The 20,802-nt window shown below is 42.4% G+C and overlaps 1 protein-coding gene and 1 long non-coding RNA gene across 3 annotated transcripts in view; one reads left to right on the forward strand and one right to left on the reverse strand.

Annotated features, from left to right (window-relative positions):
- Positions 1-20,802, forward strand: part of LOC107388342 (mgat4 family member C) — a 281,748-nt gene that overhangs the window by 41,917 nt on the left and 219,029 nt on the right. The window lies entirely within an intron of this gene.
- On the reverse strand, positions 299-1,988 carry LOC129153509 (uncharacterized). The gene is made up of 3 exons (XR_008559500.2): positions 1,853-1,988; positions 1,532-1,712; positions 299-1,185 (listed from the first exon to the last, which is right to left on the reverse strand). It is a non-coding gene; the product is annotated as an uncharacterized lncRNA (long non-coding RNA).

Here is a 20,802-nt window from a genome sequence, read left to right on the forward strand (position 1 = left end):
ACGTATCAATTTTAAAAAATGCAACATTAGTAGGCGTTGCCTGGAGGACCGAGAGGGCGGAGCCGCGGCAGTGACGAAGACGATGGCTAACTAGACGAAGCTAGCTCCCTTCACTCTGAGCAGTTGATAGAAGTGGAGGATGTTTCTCCCCCTCCTTACACAGACACTCGAGAAGAAAGGGACCAAGTCTATTTGGAGGAGACAAGCGGACCTGAGTCTTATTGTTTTGAGCTTGTGAGTTGCCTGAAACTCCCAGAACCGACCCAACAGAATCACCTCTGAATGGTAAGTAGCCGTTAGCCATAGCATTGGATTAGCTGCAGGGTTTGTCTCCACGGCCCTAAAAAGCTAGTATTCAGCATGTTTTAGAGGTTTATCTGCTTCAGCACACCTGGTTTTAATCAGCAACAAATAGCTGAGCTGCTTAACAGCTAATCTAACCTGTTAAAGCAGGAAAATCCACTGAAACATGCTGGATAGCTCTCCGGTAGCCCTGGGCTCAAGTTACAGTCTGCTGCATATAAAGTTATGAAAATACCCCATGAGAAAATCATTCTGTAATGTGTTCAGCCCACTAAAACTGCCCTGATTTCTTTATTTATTTACTAATAACAGCTGCTCTCTCGGTTCTAGGTCCTCTGGTGTCTGCAGCTGGTCTCTGCTGGTGTCCTCAGGATCAGGAACTTCCAGAAGAATGTGCCTTTCGATGACTCTTTCCCCCTTATTTGTTATATTAATTAAATAAATCTCAATATATATATTTCCTGTTTTTGTTCATGTCCATAAATACTTAAACATGCTTGAAATTAGAACGAGCTTTTAACAGTGAGGTGCTAGTTTAATTAATCACAATAGAGCTAGTTAAACATGCAACAAAAATGTGATATTCAATGTAATTTATAAATATCCATTAAAATATCAAAACTGGAATCTAAATGAGATATTTGGCAGCACAAAAAACTTGTCAAACACAATATTTATTATAATAATTGTAGGCAGACAGGAGACAGAGCTGATGGAGGTTCTCAGTCATCGAAGGATGGCTGAAGGCTTTCCAGGAACAGGAGATGTGGTGTGGTCTCTTCTCTCTCTATTCTGCCAGATGATCTGATAGGTTACAGGTGTGTGAGGACATCCTCATGCTGTCATAACCAGATGACAGGAGTTATCAGGTGATCAGCCAGGCTAATGAGATGCAGAAAGAAAACAAATTCAGGACAGTGTACAATATGTGGTGTTGCTCACCTTATGTGCTCTTATAGAATATTAATGTGTGCATGCCTCATGGTGTAGAGTCCATATTTTGCTGAGTGTCCTGCAATAATGCAGGTTATTAGTTACTTTACTTTTGATAGCAAAAACAAAATATTTCATGTAAAAGTTATTTTCCAGGAGAATCAGCTCACACGTCACCACCAAGTGTCACAGGGGCAGAATCAGTAGCCTCCGTCATGATGTCATGATGTAATCACATACTTATTTAATTGTTAATATCTTAAAAATTCTGAATTGTTTTAATTTTTTTTTTTACCTTGAACAGTTCACTGAGCTTGCACTGTCACTGAGGTGGAAGCTGGAATCAACAGCAGACACCTTACATCTTGGTCTTTTCAGGGGGTCTGGATGCTCTGGGACCTTCTGGAAGATGAATTTTCATCATGGTCCCCGTGGGTCACCAGACACACTGCGGCTGTGAACTCCATTCTGGCTGGCTATGTAAAAACAAAGAAGCAGCACATTTATAAATGTTTAAAAGAGCATAAAATCACGTGTAACAATAATCTGTAAAACAAATTAAAACTAGAAGGTAATAATAAAATGTTTACATAGAATATTATTAAAAATAATTCACCTTTGCTACAGGTAAGGCTTCACGTCTGCCTGGACAAGTGCATTCTTGCAGCTAAATCAGTCTGACAGCCAGTGTCTTGGGTAGATTTAGCCTGAAAAAAAAATAGAAGCACATTGTTGTTGGGAGTTTATAAAGTCATATAATATACAAAAGAATCTCCTATATAGGCGCTTTATAACATTCCTAGTGTGTGATCGTTGTTATAACGTAAAAGTCAGTCACATATGATGTGGAGAGCCTGAAATGCGACCTCCTGAACAGAATTCCTCACAGAACCGGGTCACAAGCTGGATTTCACGCTGTAATGCTGTCAACTAGTGCAGCGTTAGTTAGAGACACTGTTGCAGAATTACCGACTGACTAGCTAAAGGAAGTGAACCACGTCTCTCAGACTTTGCATTTAGGTAGGGAATTGTCTTTAGAAGATGTTAAAACGTTTATTTAGCTGACTCACCTCAGACTGGAGCCCGCCGTGGTGGGGGAGCAGAGTCGGTGGGCTGCATCTAAATCGCGGAAGAGCCACGGTGGGCAGCCTCCCTCTTCAAACGGAGGCGTGCAGAATCGCGGGTAAAATGCCCAGAGTCACCACAAGCATACTACACTACACCTACTCACCAATACTAAGACGATATGGAACACTAAACCCGAAATACTTTCCCAATTACACTAACAGCCAAACACTAACTAAACTACAATATACAACAGCCAAGCTAACACTAAATAAGTATTTATAACACTAAAAGCTATGCTAAAGACTAGGATATGCTAATGCTATATGCTAATGCTGAACTACCGCTGACCTCCTACACTCGCTTGCAAATCCAACTCCCACTCGCCACAGGGCGTGGCCGAGACGCTCGTTGCTTTTATAACTTTGGCACGGAGCTGCTACGTAGTACTCTACTGGTTTACGTAGTACTTTACTCTTTAGCCATTGGCTAAAATTTATTCAAAATGACTCAAATTCTATGTTTTCAGCTGAAGGTGGCGCATTACTGTGGTTTTTAGACAGAATTTTTAATTTTTAAAGAAAATGCACCAAAATGCTAAAATAAAGAATGCACACATTTAAAACACTATTAGACACTCATTTATACAGTTCATCAGCAAAAAAAAGTTAATTTAGACGTTACTTGCTCTTTAAAGGCTGGCAGAGATGGGGACAGCCTAACTTGAGGGTGGCAACTGGTTCGATAGTGACGGCGCTAGGACTGAGAAAGCCCGGTCCCCGCGAGTACGACACCTAGAACAAGGGACAGCGAGCAGGCCTTGGTCAGAGGAGTGCAGAGCGCGTGATGGGGAGTGTCTGTTCAGGAGTGTGGCCAGATAGGGGGGAGCACCAACCTGGAAGAAATTAAAAACAAAGACGAGGATTTTGAATTGTGAGCGATAGCAAACCGGAAGCCAGTGCAGGGAGGCCAGAACCGGACTGATGTGGTCCCGTTTCCTGGTCCCAGTCAGGAACCTGGCCGCGCTGTTCTGCACAACCTGTAGGTGACGCAGTGATGACTGACACAACCCTGCATAGAGAGAGTTGCAGTTGCATTTGACTGACAGATAGCATGAGTGTCAGAACAAGCGCTAGTGGCTAGCTCCGGGGAAAGCCTCAGACTCGCGTTTACAGATGTTCAGTAATTTAGGCTCTTTGAGCTTTAGTTGTGTCCTCTGTGTGCTCATCTTTGGACGTTAATCATGGAATTATTGCTAGCTGTGGTATTGATTGTGCTAACAGACTATCCAAGAAGTTTCTGATGCTTTTTATTGGCACAGTAAGTAAATTTATATTTTTGTACTTTATGCCACTGGCTAAATGGGGTGAAATGATGTGCATTTAACATAACTTCTTGGTCAAAAATGTCTTCCCTCTATTTAAATAGTGTTTTCACATAGCCATGGTTCAAAGTGCTGTACAGCATCATAAAGACAACAATTTAAACATGAAAACATAAAAAATACACAAACTAAAGTAAACAGCTATGAAACCTAAATAAAAACAGTAAACCATCCAACTCTGCTCCTCTAACTAAAACAGGTTTGGACCTAAACCATGCAACAGCCATCCATTAGCATAGATCATTGTGACCAGAAGCCACTGACTAAAGATGTCTTTAGATAGCTCTTAAAGGTGCTAAGCGAATAGGCCCGCTTCACGTCTGCTGGTAGATTATTTCAAAGCTTTGGTTCCAGGACTGAGAAGGTGTGACTGCCCCGTGATTTTAGTCTATGCTTGGAAACTATCATCAGTCCTTGCTCTGCTGACCGAAAGGACGTACGGATGAATCAGATCTCACAAATCTCGGGGAGCCACCCCATTCAAGTATTTAAAAACAAATGAGTACTTTAAAAGGGATTTGATAAGAAACTGGCAGCAAGTGCAATGTTGCTAGTACTGATGTGATGAGCTCTGACCACCTGGTACCAGTCAGTAACCTGTGTAGCGAAGTGAACTTTGACACTACCTATTAATAATGACCAATAAGATGTGATGATTCCATGTGAATATGAAATATCAACCTGATTGATCTTTGAATGTTTATTCAGAAGATTGTAGTTACTTTTACTTGTTCAAGGACCATAAACACACTTCGTATTAATTCAGACAGAGTCAAGTATAGCTTATGAAAATTAATTTAATTATTTTTCCTAAACTAATGATTATACACGACAAGATATGGATAATGAGATGTGATGTAATGGATATGAAGTAATTTAATGTGATGTGTGAAATGTTGTAATGGAAGCTAGATGTTGTAGCAAAACCATTCTTTGTATCTGAGAGAATTTGTGAAGTTTGGGTTGTAAAAAACAATTGGATGTTTGTTTGGTGAGCTAAGGATTGTTTATAAAAGTCATCCGACGCAATCTGTGGAGTCTACAATACTCTTGTGGAGATCCCCTTTCAGATCCAGGGAGTCACAGTCGGTTGAACATCGACCTCGAGGTACCCGGAGCTCGCAGATTAGCTCCGATATGACTCGTCTAGTCTTGAGATATCTCGAGGTCCCGACAGTAAGCTGGAATGCTCGTTTGCATCCAAGATCGTTGTTTGGCTCTTAGAAGAGATGGTTGGGCTGTGTCAGCTTGCAGCGTGCAAGGAGGCTTTTTGACTGGATGTCAAAAGAGATGGTTTGGCTCATCTGTCCCCAAAATGCTTGTTCCCAAATTGGCCAGTTCGAGAGTCTGCTAGAAACTGAATTAACCCTGAATCTCAGGCTCAAAATAAGTGTTGATAAAAGGACAAACAACTAAGTCCTTCAGGGGTACTTCTGAGTTAAAAATACTCATGAAACACGTATGTGGAGTAACAGGAAGGTTTTAATGTTGCAAATCTGCAACGCCTGCCTCCAGAGGGTTAATGGGGAAGTAATTCTTGTTTTATTGAACTCATTGTTTATAAATTCTGGCAAATCAGAATGTGACATGTCTTGAGGGTTTTACCAAACATTCCTTGGAAGACACGTCTTCTTCAGATACTTTGTGAATGAGAATGTTTTAAAACACTTATTTGAAGTGAATATTAAGGCGAGTTACAGCAACCTGGAAGTGATGCTTGTGTGAGAGAAACAGCTTAATCCCGACTATTCTCCTGAAAAGGAAATAGCAGGATGTCACCGTTCCATTAACCAAAATGGGGCTAAAGTGTTGGCAGGACTGGGAGACTTGTGGCAAGAGTCACAGCGGCGGCAGCCCACTGATTTATGACCACAGCGGAGGAGCGGAGCTTGGTTTCATGTGACCTGAATCTGATCGCCGCGGTCTGAGTCTGTGCTTGTCGCGGGCTGAGCTCTGAGGGAGACAACAGAAACTCTGCAGCTTGGTAAGCTGATGGATGCTTCAAGTTAAGAGTCGTTTAACAGCGTATTTCTGCAAGTTTGCCACTGTTAGCTTCAGTTAGCTTGTAGTTGGGAACAATGATGGAGTCAGAACCTCATAGTTCCATTCTCAGCTCTTCTTCTTTTCCCATTATTGGATTGTCTGGGCGTAACAAGATCTGTGACACAGCCAAGATGTCAGTGATCGGAACCACCTATTCGGCTTCAAATTAGTCCCTTAGAAAGCCACGGGTAGGGTTTGTCCATATTTCTACAGTTATTGTTCTCCATACATGGGCCAGCAAACAAATAATGGTTTAACCAGTTCTCAAATCCCAGAATTCAACCTTGAAGCCATAGACGTCATTTTAACCGGGGACGCCGGGGACATGTCCCCGGCATAATTTATGATTGGCAGCTGTGTCCCCCCCCACTTTCAAAAACGCCTGCTGATGAGGATTTTTGTTTTACCAGCTCAGATCTTATACCAGGGGTCGGCAACCTGTTCCCATCAAAGAGCCATTATTACCCATTTCCCACGGTAATTTTGGACGGACCTTAATAAGCAGTGACTTAAGTGAAGCAGGCAGGTCGCGCTAGAAAATTTAGTTTAAAAAAATGTCATAAATGTGCTCCCCGGTCATTTTTATTTCTAAAATATGAAGTAAAAACTCACAATTTAATTTTCATTCATTTGTCATTAATATGTAGTCTACACCCGTGCGTTAAGTGGACCATCTTCCAGTAAACGCAAAGCATCCAGCCCACCTCTCCAAATGCGTAAAATGTGCATCAGCCGCTAGTTAGGCGCGCCGCGCGCACAATCAGCTGATCAGCCCAGACAAGAGCAGAGCAAATAGAGAAAGAATAGAGGATAATTCCGTCTGGATGTGGATGGAGATTACATTTTACAGCAGCCTGATCATCATTTAAATACGTAAACCATCACCTGTCTTCTAGTCCACGCTATCAGCATTATTTTAATTGGTCTGTGTGTGTGTGTGTGTGTGTGTGTGTGTGTGTGTTTGTTTTCCACTTCAAACACTGGTCTAACCAACCAGACCAGCATGTCCAGTAACACATTAATGTTACAATTAAACAGTTTCACTTCATGTAGGCTAGGAACGTTTCACCTGCCGTGGCCCGACCGCTTCTGCTCCACATAACTTTGTGCGTGATCTAATGTCTCTACGCGTCATGCGTCTCCATATTAGAGATGGGAACAAGCGCTGTTCAGCCAAAGTTTCATAATTTCATTAAAAGAACATTTTTCCAAGTGACACATCCCTCAGAGAGACCGGGTTTCCAGACTGTTTCAGTGGGAGGAAATCTTATCGCATGCGCCGTGGTTCTGCACTGCGCTGCGAACCCCAGATCTTCAGCTCACTGTCCACCGTGGGCGCTCCGAGACGCGCTGAACACAGTGTCCAGTATAAAGCTCTGATGTTCTGATGGGAATCAAGTTACCTCCGCGATGTGCGTTAACGATTAAAATGTCAGCTCATCCATGCGCATCAGTGTGCGTCAGGGTAATTCTTTCAAACCAAGCAACATCCTTGAGTTCATCTGTCAAAATAAACAGTCAAATGGAAATATCTGTAACCTGCCATTTAACTGTTTTGCCTTCCTGTGAAGATTGTTGCAAAGAGAAACAATTAAACTTGATTAACCCCAGAGCCACCCAGAGAACCAGAGCGCATGCGGGAAGATTCCTCCCACTGAAGCGAGTGTTTTCCAAACCCTGTCTCTCAGAGAGACTTGTCACTTAGAAAATGTTCCCTGATTATGAAACTTTGGCTGAATAGTGCTTGTTCCTGTCTCCAATGTGGCGACACATCCAGGAGCCGTCTGAGGAGAATCCTAGAATCTCACATCCTCTTCAGCTCATAAAGTGCCTATATGATTACGCACAAGTGTGACACGTCAACCCGGTCTCACAGTAAGACCGGGTTGGAACTGTTCAGGTTTACGCAGACAATCTTTACATTTAGAATTGGCATACAGGTGTAAAATTAATGCAGTAAAATATAAAGCATTTTATTTAAATATCCATTCATTATTTTACAAGCACAGAGAGCCGCATCAGATGGATGGAAGAGCCGCATGCAGCTCCAGAGCCGTGGGTTGCCGACCCCTGTGCTAGCCTACTTTATTGTCCCCAGCAATTTTTAAACCCCACTCAAGTGTATGGTTATTGTCCCCAGCAATTCTGAAAACAAACTGACGCCCTTGCTTGAAGCCTGAACCTGGTCTGCTGATATTATCACATGCAACACTTGGCTCAAGTTTTTTTTTTTAACAGAGGGCAGGCTGTCCGACAGGCGGACTGGGGCTGGGACAAAATATTAAACAACTGGACAGCCCCATTTATGTACAGGCGCTTTGCTTCTCATTTGGAGAACTTCATCAATTGAAAATGAAAAGTACTCTCAGCTATGTTTGCTGGGAGACCACAATTATGATCCAGAGTGGTCTTCTTAGGTATTCCTCTCTCCTCTCCCTCTCTGCAGACATTATCTTTCAGTGTATCTTCACTTGTTCATTTAGAATAATGGTACATCCCAGCCATTAGTGGAGCTGCTGTACAGAGGTCCACAAAGACACACTCCTGTTTTTATCATCTGCTTATGTGGAATACATTGGGTAATCAATAATGCTGCATTGGTAGTTCTCAGATCTGCATTGGGTTAGCAGATAGACTAAAGTAAAGTCAGCTTAGAGGGATCTTTATTCTGATCAGTGATGTCTACCCTCACAGGAAATATTAATGTTTATTTGATGGAACTCCACCATGTTTCTCTCTTAGTACAATAAAACTTAAATAAAAATAAAAACATATCAACATAGCTGAAAAAGGTCAACAAAAAAAACTACTGGACATCGCGGATAGAGGAGTTTTGGTCCTATGGTGCCTTGTGTCCACAACAAGGACAACACATCACACATGAACTCAGTTCAGTCACATTCAGGTCAGACCAGATGTGACTTCTGAGTAAACAAACTGGTTGGATGACGAGAAAAATTTTGATTCTTGTTGCATAATGTAGCATGCTTCCATCACCTCTCCTTCTGACCCTAACCCCGACCCTAACCCTAATCCACACAATCTGGCATATCAGGACAGGAAATCCCTGATTTATGATCACAGCGGTCATGGCATCCTGATCAGACCAGAGCAGACTTAACATACCACATATGGCAGGAATATCAGATAGGATTATCTTTTGAGCCATTATGGTAATTAGGAGCATCCTGAAGAGTGACAGAAAGGAGAATCAACTTAAAATCACCATTATTAGCTTGCATCATGATGCATAAATGAAATGCCCACAACAACAAAGGGAACACCTCTCTATACTCTGTACAAATACATTGGCTCCCCGACATCTTATTAAAAAGTAGGTATGACGAAAATCTCTGAACATCCATGCCTAGCATGGTATGAGTTCTACAAGTCTTTATCTTTATACATGATGCTGGAAGCAGCACTACTAGAGTGGCAAAAATTAAAGAAAAACAGTGAATCCTCTTAATAAATATGCAGAGGTGACAATAAAATAAAGACCAGAGACAGATTGTCTTTGGAGAAGATGGTGGAGGGCTCGGTAAAATATTCTGCATCACCATGCCGTTGTGCCATTCCTCTCTTTAGTCTTCACACCAGCTGCTGAAGCAGGCAGCAGCCATCTTTGATCATCAAGAGTAGGTGCAACGAGTTTGACGTTACCGGTATGGACCTGAAGGCAAAGGGGCTTCCTGCACACCTCTATTATTTATCTCTTTTTCATAAACGAGTTTTATTTCCCAGAGGGCCCGAAAGTTCAAGTGTTGCTGGAGCTTTGTATTCAAAACGACATCAAAATGAAAGTTGAGAATGTCAATTAAAGGTTTGAGTTGTAAATTTATTCACCTGATGTTTAAATGAATCACGTGTGGATGTCTGCAAATGTTAAAAAACTCATCTAATTCAAATCTGCAAAATTTAGGCTCTATAACCCAGTAAATGGCTCAGACTACGCTGGTTTAGATTTATGCTTCTTGTTATCTTGTTATTGACGGAAGAGCAAACAAGTTCCTCGAGAGGAAAGTTTAGATGGCACAGCTAATGCACTTGCAGCTGAAACTTTTATTGTGGTCATTAATTTAACAGTGGAACATCAGAAAACAGGTGTTCAGTCTGAGGGAATGGGCCTGGAGATTGCTGTTAGAGGAGTTGATTCACCAGAGGTTCGGAGTTCAGTCACACAAAGGAGAACACGTTCAGAAACATTCTTTTCACTGGCTAATGCACAAAAATGGGGTGGGAGGACAGTGTTCAAATGAAAATGTCTGTCCAACTAGTCCATGTGCAAAGTTCAATGATATTTATTGGGGAAAAAATACACAACTAACGTTTATTGTTTAGAGGCGAACAAACAAATCATTTGTAGAGATGTGGATATGATGCCCCCAAGAGCATTATTAAATCTGAGGATAATCTCTTTCATTTTTCCCGATCAACTGAATGTTCAGACTTCCTATACTTAGATGTTAGATTACATAAAGATATGTCTTATTTGTCTTATTATGTTTTGTTTGTTCATTTTTAGTTGCACTGTTAGTTGTTGTTTTTGTTTTTTTTATTAATGTGCTCACAGCAATAATCCATTCTGTCTTGGGATTATCTAATGTTCCATTTATTGTGAAGACCACACCCTGGTTTCATGTTGGTTCCTATTTGTTCTTCACTTCTTAGACCTATTAAAGTAAACGAGCTTCACCCTGCACCCACAAGGCCCGAGCCTGCTGGGAGGTCCTGATGTCTCAGTGAGTCATGTTGTCATACTGCAGGGTCCCTGATGGACAAGCAGTGCTGGTTACTACATCACCACTTCTACTGAGGAGGTTATCTCCACAGCGAACGTCTACCCATGAATGTAACCATTAACAATTTTTTACAATGTGAGACCTAAAATTAAAGTTTAGGGCCGTGATGGCAGATTGACATTAAGTCCTGCTAATCTCCTCTAGCCGGAGGGCCTGGAGGCAGAGGTTGTGCTGTAGAGTGAACAGTCAGAGGCTCCAGGAACATCAGTTTATGATGCTTTCAGTGAACTGCAGTTGGTGCTCCTCTTTGAGTTGCTCCTGCTGCCTCCACCTCCCCTGGACAAACTGGCAGGCAAATTACCTCGATGCAGGTTTGCTCTCCAGAGCCTAGAGCGGCTGGTCACCACGAGGAGCTGAAGGGACCACTCTGTGCTTAAATGTGGAGGACACATTGAGCTGGTCTCCTTCCACTGTCAGGGCCCAACCTGACATCTGTGCTGGTCCTCTCCACTCAAAAGAATCCCTGGAGAGTCCAAATAAATAATGTAATATAAGTAGAGCCAGGATCTTTTTTGGGCTCCTCCTGGGTGTGTAAGCTCAGGGCTTCCAGGTGAGCCTGCCACCCTTTTGGTTGAGCCGGGCTCCCCTATAATTCAAAACTTGGATGTTAATGTGAGCAGGCACTTTGAATGATGTCCTGCTTTCTGTCAGCTCACTTCCAGGTTCTCTGAACTACCAACATGTTGCTGGGTTATGGCACCTCTTGCATATCTCTCAACACCAGGGTTATCAGCATAAATTTTATAGCACTGTCAACTCCATCTTGTCGATAACTGAACCTGGTAGTGTTGATCCCTCTGTGTCATTGTGTGCTGAGCTCCAAATCTTCTTTCTTCACAAAGTCCGGGACATTAGGGATAGTCTTGTGCAACCAGGATCTGGCTGTCCTGATGTACCACCAGAACCTCCCTCATTCTGTAACTTTACTCCCATATCTCTTAGTGAATTGTCAGATCTGATTGGAAATATGAAACCAGCAGTTTCTCCTGAGGACCCTCTCCCCCCGAGGATGGTGGGGGATATCATCCCTATTTTGGGCCCCGCCATCTTAGACATTTTTAACTCTAGCTTGGCTACTGGGGTGTTTCCTACTTCTTTTAAAAAGGCGGTTGTGCAACCAATTAAAAAAAAAACCTGGTTTAGACCACTCAAACCTTGCAAACTTCCGGCCAATCTCCAAATTACCGTTTTTGTCTAAGGTCCTTGAAGCGATTGTCTATTCACAGATTACAGCACACATGAATAGCTTTTCTCTGGTTGATGTGTTCCAGTCTGGGTTTAGGCCACTTCACAGTACCGAATCAGCCCTTCTTCGCGTGACCAATGACATTGGTGGCTTCTGACTCTGGGTCACCTGTTTTGCTCCTTCTATTAGATCTTTCTGTAGCGTTTGATACCGTTGACCACGATGTTTTGCTGGATAGACTTGAGTCATGAGTAGGGCTTGGGGTACCTCACTTCAGTGGTTCTGCTCATACCTGTCAGAGTTTTCAAGGTTCAGTTGGTTAATTGTTTCTCTACATTCCTTCCACCTCCATGGGGAGTCCCGCAGGGATCTGTGCTTGGGCCTCTCCTGTTTTCAATTTACATCCTCCCCCTGGGTTTCATCCTGAGGAAATATGGCCCGGGCTATCATATTTATGCAGATGATTGCCAGATCTACCTGGCTTTGAACAAACCAGGCTTCCTCTCTCTTCTGGACCAATGTTTGGCTGAAGTGAGGGTTTGGTTTGCCAACAATTTCCTTAAGCTAAATGATTCTAAGTCTGAGGCACTCCTCATGACCCCTAAGAAAACCACACACTTATCTTCCGATTTGGACACTCTCCCATATGACTTCCAGCAGTGTGTTACCAACCTGGGGGTGAAACTGGATACACACTTTTCCATGGGCCCTCAGATTAACGCAGTGGTCAGATTGTGTTTTTACCAGCTACGCAGACTAGTTCGCTTAAAACCGATCCTGAAACGAGCACACCTGGAATCCGTAATTCATGCTTTTATCATCCCCCGACTGGATTACGCAAATTCCATTTTAATTGGTTTACCTGCCTCCGCTCTTAACAGGCTTCAGGTCGTAACAAACGCGGCAGCCAGGTTTTTAACAAACACCCCTAGAAGAGACCTTATCACACCTGGATGGGCGCAGCTCCACTGGCTACCCGTAAACTTCAGAGTCAAGTTTAAAATCCAGACTTTTGTTTTTAAGGCCCTGAATGGTCTGGCTCCGGATTACCTTTCTGATCTTGTGACTTGTTATGTGCCAAACCGGTCGTTGATCTGCTGATTGTTGGAACGCAAAGCAGCAGGCAATGAAATACAAAACGCGGGGGCAGCGTGCTTTTGTCTATGCTGCTCCGACACTCTGGAATGCACTTCCTCTTTCAGTGAGGCTGGCACCATCCCTCCTCTGGTTCAAGTCGCTATTTAAGGCTCACTTTTACGATCAGGCATTTTTAAATCCCTGACTTTTATTTTTTACTATGTGTCTTTTTATTGACCGTGATTATCTGCCTTGTTGTGTATTTTATTGTTGACCGTGTTTTGTTTTTATATTGTGTTTTTACCTTTTATTCTGTACAGCACTTTGGTAGGCTGCCATGCCGTTTTTAAATGTGCTTTATAAATAAATTTGGTATGGTATGGTCAGGACCTGGACCTGTTGCCTGAACAGGCAGAGAATTCCTGCTGTGCTGCCATTAAAATTTTGGATATGTGCAGCTTTTTTGGCTGATCTACAAACTTCTGGTTCCATCTCTGAGAATTGTAGTCTCTTGGTCCAAATGTTGAGTCTGATAATATCGAGTGTCCTCACATGGCTTTTAAACTCATCCTATAGCATGATAGAGGGAAACTCAAAGCACCATTGATTATTTATTCATTTACTTTTCCTTACTGATCTAGTACAGCATCACCGGTGTCTGTCTCCAGCAGAGATTGGACAGAATGTAGGTTTCCTTGACATCAAGGCCAGGGGAGAAAATCATTTGCAAACACATAAACATCTAGAAAGCCAAAGTGGTCCCCTACTGCCAAAAAAATAAATAAAAGAATGGTAGTCTGTGAGAGGATAAAAGTTTTTTCTGATCCCGTTTGATACATACGTGCCATGGATTTCATGTGTCTGTGGATTTTAAAGGTACATTTTGATGCCAAGAAAGCGCCTTTTTTTGAACGGAGGCAAAAGTTATTTCAGGATTTGTAAAGGACTACAAATGCATCTCACCAAACTGACATCATCAAACTAGACAAGAAGAAGAAGAGATGATTAGTTTAGTGAACTTCAAATCCTTCTTCCAGGATGACAGAAGAAGAATTAAGCATGGAGAAAACCACCAGAAATCTGGCCATGTGGTAAGTAGCAGCTACGCCTACGCTGAAGGAGAAGAGATTGTGACTTTGTATACGTGACATCTGAGGCAGAGTGGACCAAAAAGTAGCTTTCAAAGCCCCGCTCACTTACTACCTTTTTTCTTTGTTCCGGGGACCCATGAGCCGACCGAGAGGGAGGAGACTTAAAGTGTTACTCAATGCCAAGGCGCCTAGCCTCGCAAGGCAATGTTTTGCTAGACCAGGCGCCTTGCTTATGAGGACACTGTCCTTTCTTGGTCATATAAAAAGGTTAAATGGAACAGACTTGCATCACGTGACCATGGCTTCCACAGTGGTCACGTAACGTCACGTTACACGGGAGATAACATTATATTTTTAATGTATGATTTTCAGTATAAATATATAACAAGCCTTTTACCGTTTTCATTGTGTAAATATTTGTTCAATTAAATATGAAAGTGAGTTACTACCCACTAGCCACCAAAGCTGCTAAGCAACTAACCAACCACAGATAACTGCTTTGGATATAAAAACATTTTAGATATCAGCCCGATAGCTACAGTTAGTTGACCTACACTTGAACTTGAAATTTGCCTCCAAATGAGCTGCCGGCTCCTGATCCTTCATGCTGCTGTTCTGATCCTCCTCCATCCTTTTGAAAATACCGCGGTGTATTCTGGGAAATTTTTGACCAAGGCTAGGCTACAAGGCACCTCCCGTGTATCCTTGCCCAGTTAGCTAAACAGCTAACAAACAGAGAACACACGCCTCGGTAGAACATGAACATTGGAACACGCCTTGGTGGTTCCTGATGACGTATCTCCTAGGCAACCGGGGCGGGGCCAAGACATCAAGGCAGGGTTCCTTGGCATTGAGAAACACACTAGGTATGATTTCATTACTGGAACTTGAGGGTAGATTTACAGGAACCTCCAAACAAGCACGTCTCTTCTTGGCCGGGCCAGTGCTAATCATTTCAACAGAGAACATTTAAATTGGTTTATCTGTAATTATTTCTGTATAATTAAAAAAAAACAATCTAAATGTCAAGAAGCCTCAAATTCTGGTGTTAAAGAAAGGAAAACAGACACGTAAGTGAGTGATATAAACTCAGTCTTGCTAAATAACTGTACTCTGAACACTGTTTTTCTGGTCATGGTTTAACTCATACGAATACTCTTGTTGGGCAAAACAGTAAATCAGTGCTGGACTGAAGAGTAGTCTGACTCTTGATTTGCTGCAGCTGGTTGCAAATCTGGTTGTGAATTAATTCAGTAGGTTTGGCTCAAACTAAAACAGAAGATTAGGATTAAGTAAAAACTTAATTGGCTTGTAATCTTCACAGATTTAGGAGAAACAGCTGTAGTTTTACATGTCAGTAACCCTAACCCCTAACCTAAATTCAGTTAGAGCAGCATGCGTGTGATGTATTAGCTCAGAAATGCTTTTTGGAACAGTTTGGCTCTATTTTTCAATCTTTTCCACATAAATTAAAATGTGTTCCTGTTTTTGTCAGTGGCAGACCTGTTGATGGTGAAACATAGTCAGAAATCAGCTAGAATCCAATTAATTAGGCGGCTTCCATCCTTTGTTACACACAAATACCTAAAGACAGTAGAAGCTTACTTCAAAAAGAAAAAGAAAATGTAATTCTGCCTCCTCTGCAAGCTTCATTTCATCATGTACTCATCTGCCTTCACCCCTTAAATTGAGCTCATGAATTATTGCAGTCTGTCTGCTCTGACCCTAAACTGTAATTAGTTTTAGTCCAACACTTCTCATTATGATACACTTTGTGTACCGCGACAGGGGAGGGCGAGCGTGGTTAGGAGGGTGTGAAAGCAGCGGTCCTTCAGGATGGGAAAACTGGGAAGTAGAGGAGAGTGGGGTGAAAGGAGCTGATGAGAAATCAGGCTGTGCAGGAGCTGGTAGCGCTACCTCGGCAAGGAGAGTTGTGCTTTGGGGAATAAAAGGGAACAGAGTGGGGGGGGGGGGGGGATGCATGGGGCTGAGAGGACAGAAAAAGAATAATATTGCCAGGATGTTCGTTGCCATCACAATGAGTGTTTCTCCCACTTTTCTGAGAGCCAATTATCTGCTGCTGCTCGAGTCACAGAGATGATTCAGACCGGAGACGAGCATCGGCTCACACACGCTGGGCTGGCGTGTGTTTACAGGCTTTAGGCAGGTGGCTCTGGGGCCATGCAGTTTAATCTCTGCATACCGCTCCGATCCTGGAGCTGCCTTAGCTCAGGGATATCTGCCGTCCCCTCTATGTATTAATGCCCCAAACCCACACACAAACACACCTTGTCCTCCCCCCCGTCACGCTCCACGTTAGCCTGCTGGGCTGTAACTTTGGCTTGTTTGATGTTTTATCTGAAAACCTCATTATCTCATCACAATAATTAAGGTTTCTCCTAATGAGTCCAGCATTCAGTCATTTTAATGTGGCTGGAGGCCTAAACACAACGTTGTTGTGTCATGCTTTTTCTTTTTTCAAACGTCTTTCTGATGGCTTCCTTCAGACGATGAAAGCTGTATTTCACTGTCAGGAGAAGCGCTGAGGTAACAGATCAGCCAAACCTCGGCTGTCCGGTTTGAGCCTTTAGCAGGTGCGATGAATGGCCTTCCCGGACTGCTTGGCTCTATTTCACACCATTGTCTCCTGCTCATGGTGATTAACGCCCAGCGCTCGTGGCTCAACTGCGCTGCTTTGTGCTGAGAACTTGCTGGGGCTGCACGAACACAGGGAGTGAAGGCTGGTGGTATGGTGGCTGGGATTGGAGGGTCAGCTGATCAGCTCTGAGTTACGGGAGATTTATGACTCCTCCTCAGACAAAGCTGTGTCGGCTGAGGGACCGTGAACCATAAATCAGGAAGAAGTGGGTCAGATTGGGTCAGTGCTCATCTGCTCTCGGTTTTCCTAAAGTTGCTGTTTTTCCCCGTCCACCTGACACGTTAACTGACTTTTTCACAAGAAGACCTGATGAGTCAATTCCTCAACTCTTTTCCTTTTTGTCCAGAAGCTGATAAATGATTTTTAGCCATCAATCACATGTGCTAATGAATTCATGTTTTCTATTTGAAAAGCCCATTAGCCTCTCTGAGTGAATCACCCGTAATCCTTCTATTATCTCCAGCTATGTTAACACTGTTGGCCTTTAGTCTCTGCTCATCTTAATCATCCTAATTACATAATATTTGTCTTTTTGAGAGGCTGATGAAAATGAAATGGCATGTTCCCACTTTAGCAGCGCCTCCGTTCTGATTACACACAACACATTACCCTCACTGATTCCAGCCTCTTTGATTCCGGTCGCTGGTTTGATTCGTTTTGTGATTTGTCTTCCTAAGGGCGACTGAAGCTGATGTGAAAAATAGATTTTCAGCTGAAGGATTAGCATTGGGGTTGTAGCTATAGGCGTGCATTACATTACAATGATGCATGCCACATCGGAGCATCAGTGTAGGCTAAGAAGAGCCTTTAGTAGCAGACATATGTGTGGAAACGTGCACGGAGTCGAGTAGCAGTGAGTAACTTGAAGCCATGTTGCTGGAGTTCAGACAGCTTCGGAAGAGAGATAAATAATCGTTGCCAGGAAGGACGAATCTTAATTTATTTGTGTGTTTTTGCACAAAGGGGCATCGCAGTCTGCTGCTGAAATTCAAACGAATGCAAATCTAAGCTGTGGAATGGAAATGACTACCAAACATCAGAAGTCTCTCGGTGGGACCGCCGCAGCAGCGGGGAGTTGTACTCGTGTTTGCGACAGCATCAATGAACAGTTTTTTGGTCCTGTTTTGGTCTGAGCGGAAATTAAGCAGGTGTGTGATGCACAGAGTGTCCTGGTTTCCTGCTTTCACTTGCTGGTCTGAACGGTTTGTGTCACACCAGCCCTGAGCTGACACAACTGCATGAAACGGACGTCAAAAACATCAAGTGGAAATCAAATGTTGCACACGGCTCTGAAAGAGCAGCGCTGACCTTCTGTGATCTAAATGTGTAATTTACATACTTTGTCTGAATTGTTTCAAAAGCAGCTAAAAGGACTCACGCATGATTTGTCCGCTGTTTGTGACTTTTCACACATGCAGTTTACCGAGAGTCATTATTGCTGAAGTTTTTGTCTTTATGATGGCTTTTACTGTCAGCGTTGCTATAATGAGTTACACAAATGGCATAATCAGATCCCCAGGGCCAGCAATTAGCCCGTGACCAGTTCATTACTGCAGTCCAGCCTCACTGTTAACATTAGTTTGGTCACAGGACTTAACTGGAGAACTGTGGAGTTGCCCATTAAAATTCCTCCCACAGCAGTTTAGTGGTGTTATAATTACTTGGTGATGTACAACACAAAGCAACAGCTTTTTATGACCACTTCAGCCGTAAAAAGGAAATGGAAAAAAGAATGTAGAAAAGCACAGTTAGTGTGTAATTTCCACATTGAGTTTTTATGTTATGGTCACACTTTCTTCACTTGTAGTTGAGGGGTTTTAAGGCCAAATGGAAGATCTGTTCAATGGAAAATCAGCATTAATTAAATCTATAAGAAGATATTTTTCTCTTGCTAAGAGATTTTGCATTCATGCATCTTGATCATCTGTACAACTTGAGAAATATTGACTTAAAGGAGTGGTTCAGCTATGTTAAAGTGAGTTTCTGTTAGGGCTGCACTATGAATTTGTGTTTTAATCACATCAACAATGTAATCACCATAAACTAAATATTACTTTTATTAGTCACATGCTGCTCCACAGGTTTTCTGATTGTCTCATTCCTTCTAAAAGATGAACACTTCTGCCTATTCCAACAGCTAAACTCCCCTGTGTGTATTGGTGTTTTAAAAAGCCAGTGCTGGGTAAATAGTAGAACGAGGGAAAAACACACTCATCATATACGATGCACAGAAAAGAAATTCATTCGAGGAGTTCCTCGGCTCTCTGTGATATTTTTTCATTTGCTCCTGTTCAAACAGCGACGCTACTGCAAAAACACTTTTTCCCATTTTGAACATACAGGCTCCCGTAGCAGCTCTTCTGCTTTTACAGTAGTGCTGCCTGTCCATGTTTTCTCCATGTGGCTGGTCTAATGACTTCTATATTAAGTTATTTAGTTGGTGTTTACATGTGTGTACCCAAGTCTTTATTTCATTTGGTTTTCTTGACATGTATTGGTTCTATGGGCTGCTTGGCAGCACAGTAGGAAGAATGTACAGAGGAATTATTTTAAATAATCAATACTTAAAGGTTGAATATGAAACAGTTTGATGAAAAGCTACATTTAAACAAAAAATAATGCCTCCATGGGGCGTTTAGAGGTTTGCAGAATGAAGGTACAGTATTTTCTTAAAAAGCTATTCTTTAAAATTGAAACATAAATCACATATTTATTTTGATGGGCACGACACAGGGTTTATGTTGACATCTACCAGCTATAGAGGGCACTACTGCAGGTTGCCAAACCGTCCGCTCCACACAGCGAGCCTGGCACAGTGAAAAATGGCACTCTTGGCAAGTGAAGCAGCTGCTTCTGAGCTTAGAAGATTTTGTTATCCTTTTCAGAGGAAGAGCGACCATAAATAATCTAAAACCAGAGTTTAGATGAAGCCTACACCAGGTAAACCCAGATAAAAATGTCACATATTGGCAGCAAACCTGGCATGCTGACAGCTGAAAACCTTGTTCTATTGTTCAAACTATAACCTCCATGTGTGTTCTATATTCCACCTTTAAGTAAATCTCTGTACTTACAAGTGTAAATGTTGCCGGTAGCACTGACATTTTGGTGAAGTAACCATGTGAAAAAGATGTTTATGTTTCATCTTCATTTAACGTAGAAAACACATGATGATGATTATATGATCAGCTGTCTCCTGTCTTGTACCTATGTCCCATGGATATTGCAGTTTATGAGTTGACCATAGCTTACATTTGGTGAAACTGGTACTACATGTTTAGAAGACTTGGCAACTTGCTAAAAAAGACTGATTTTACTGTGTGTTAGAGGACTGACACTAGTCTTAGCCAGGTCTGGACTGCTACACGCCCTTCCTGGTCTAGGAGGTTCAGGAGGGATCAACACCATGGGTGTGTCCGAATCCACAGGAAGGATGCTTATGAGTATGGGTCCTCGCCGGTCTAGCAAGACCGCTGAGACCAGAACCCAGCGGCTCTGAATTCGGACAGTCTAGCCTTCACCTCTACGGTGGCCCGTAGGTCCCGTCACAGCCGTGGCGGCAGCTACACACAAAGGAAACATGCTAAAGCTAGCGAAAATGGAGCAGGAATATTAAGGAGCTACAGCAGCTTCACGTCCATCAGCAGCGTTTGTTCACAGCCGTTTTCAGGTAAAGTAACTTTGTTTATTCTAGAAGCTTTCAGGGCTTACATGTTAACTTTAGATGGTTTCATGTATGTTTTAAGCTACAGAATGAACTTGTTAAACGTACACAACACATTTCTACAGAGTATTATCATGTAGGTAATTAATATAAACCAAATGCATTATAAATGTTGAATGCAGTAGGATGTTTTCTAATGTAAATTGGACCTTAGAACTTCTTTTGCATCAAATGGGGTAAAATGCTTTAAAAACAGGCTTTTTAATAAAATAGCATTGAAGTGTTTTCAATGTGCATTTGTTTATTCAACTTAAGCCTAATAATGATTAGATCTGTCTTAAAAATGTAAATTCTCTGTAGTTTTCCCTGCTGCTTTTCTTTAAACTGAACTGAATCAGTGTACTGCAGGTTATGTTTTGTTTTACATTTTTCAATTAAAAAAAACTCTTATTTAATCTATTACAGGTCAGCATGCACTGTGCTGCACATCTGCCTCTGTGCTGGTGAAGTTGTGAGTCTGGAGGATGAGCCTGAGGAAGATGTGTGTGGAGGAGGTCAGTGGTGCTCTGTCCTGGAGGAGGTACCAGCAGACCAC

This window comes from Nothobranchius furzeri, chromosome 4, assembly GCF_043380555.1.
Source record: "Nothobranchius furzeri strain GRZ-AD chromosome 4, NfurGRZ-RIMD1, whole genome shotgun sequence".
In the NCBI taxonomy this organism is placed as follows: domain Eukaryota; kingdom Metazoa; phylum Chordata; class Actinopteri; order Cyprinodontiformes; family Nothobranchiidae; genus Nothobranchius; species Nothobranchius furzeri.